Genomic DNA, 1,920 nt, shown 5'->3' with positions numbered 1-1,920 from the left:
ATGATGTACAAATGCGCTTTACACAATTGATGTGTGTATGGATTGCGATAACAGTTGTATGAGCCCCTAATAAAATGTTTAAAAAAAAAAAAGCAGACTCATGTAAGTTGGGGGCTACCTTTGTCCAAAAAAGCACCAATTTTGCTATTCCTTAATTTTACAGCAAATACTGAATACTTTCTGGCAGAAGCATTGGGAGAATTATTTGTTTCTGTGTTTCCTGACATCCTGGAACTGCTGGTGCTAAGCTATGATACAGTCACAGGGCACCAAGGGTTCTAAGGCCTAACTTTTTAATATTCATGATCCTGGATAGCTAATGGAATATTGGAAAACCTATAAATAGACCTCTAAAATTAGAAAGTACATGAAAGATATCCATATTGGAGAATAAGTACATGTGCTATGAAAACAATTTTTCAAAGTTTATAAATGAGGTAGTTGACATTCATGAGTTCTTCCTGTACAACTTACTTGGGACACATTCTTTGGCTAGTAAAAATTCTCTCATGATTCATTAATACACACACATAGCCACTTAATGCCACCTTTACATTTTTCACATTTACAAATTACACCATGCCTCTTCATCACAGAAACAAGTAAAATCATCCAGTCTATGCAGAGACAATTTTCATGTAATCCGGGAAATGAAAATGACAATAGCCTTGTCTCCAATTCTCCAAGAAAGGAAATTGAATATAACACTGTAGCCTGAAAATAAAAGAGAGAGAAAAAACGAATCTCGAAGCTTATAAAGAAGTCACTGATGACTTTGGATAAGGGTAACCTGCTGCCCAAATCAAGCACCAGAACATTCACAGAGAATTCTCCCCTCTGTGTTACTCGTTGATTCAACTGGAACATTCCAGGAACGCCAGAGCTCTACGAGTTCCGAGAAATGAATTCTCAACAGGCTGTCATATAGCAGTGGCTGCTCGATGTCAGAAAGGTTTGGCAAAAACACAACAAAACAACAACTCAATAAAGGTAAAGGCTAATCCACAAATGCATACTTACATTCTAGAAATCAAATGGCCACCAAGGAATAAAAAGTTTAGAGCAACTGAGCCACTCCTCCATTGCCGCTTGAAGTATAAAATGGTTCACTTTGGAAATAACGGTTTGGGGCCTCCATCGGGCTGCAGGAGAAGATGGAGGTCTCCACAGGTGTTCAAGTTCCTCATAATTTTTGCTTGTTGGAAGAACTTGAAGAAGGACAAGAAGGAATAGGTGATGGTACAGTTAACTGGGGCCTTTAAGATGATGAAGTTATGACACTTCCCAGGTGGACAGGCATGATTATTGGGCCCCTAAGGACAAATGATGAAAACAGAATATATAGCCTGAAAGTAGAATGTGGACCTAACTATCCAGAAGCACCTCCATCAGTTAGATTTGCAACAATAATTAATATGAATAGAATAAATAATTCCAGTGGAATAGTGGACACACATGGCATGCCAGTATTAGTAAAGTAGAAAAATGCCTACAGCATGAAAGTTGTACTTCACGAGTTAGGTGACTCATGATGACCAAATAAAATACGTAACTTCCACAGCCCTCAGAAGGACAGACATACAACAGTTAATTTTAGTAGATCTTAAACTTGTCTTAAATCAACAACCTTCTACTCATGTTAAGGTCTGGATTTAGTATCACACTGCAAAATGCCCACGCTTGAAGCCAGAGAACTCCAGCTGATAAACACGACCTGGACATTGGTGAAAATATACTTAATACATGTGCACTCATTATGTTTTTAAGCCACAGGAGAAAAAATGCAGCACTTCTCCCTTACCAAAGCACTGTCACTTAAGCATAGCCCTGGATTACTGAGAAAAAGTCAGGTGTACAAGCCGTCAGCCTCCCGGAGAAGTGTCAGATGGCTGTGGAAGGAGGAGTTTCTGAGATCCTGTC

At 38.9% G+C, this 1,920-nt stretch overlaps 1 pseudogene; it reads left to right on the top strand.

Moving 5' to 3' along the window:
* The first annotated feature begins 1,154 nt into the window (after window positions 1–1,154).
* LOC101652338 lies at window positions 1,155–1,591 on the top strand (annotated as a pseudogene).
* Window positions 1,592–1,920: the final 329 nt, after the last annotated feature.

Source organism: Echinops telfairi, unplaced genomic scaffold (genome assembly GCF_000313985.2).
Source record: "Echinops telfairi isolate 266 unplaced genomic scaffold, ASM31398v2 ScPeMD7_20;HRSCAF=75, whole genome shotgun sequence".
NCBI classification, from domain to species: domain Eukaryota; kingdom Metazoa; phylum Chordata; class Mammalia; order Afrosoricida; family Tenrecidae; genus Echinops; species Echinops telfairi.
The sequence above is the reverse complement of the archived record's forward strand: the minus strand, read 5'-3'. Positions and strand labels throughout refer to the sequence as shown.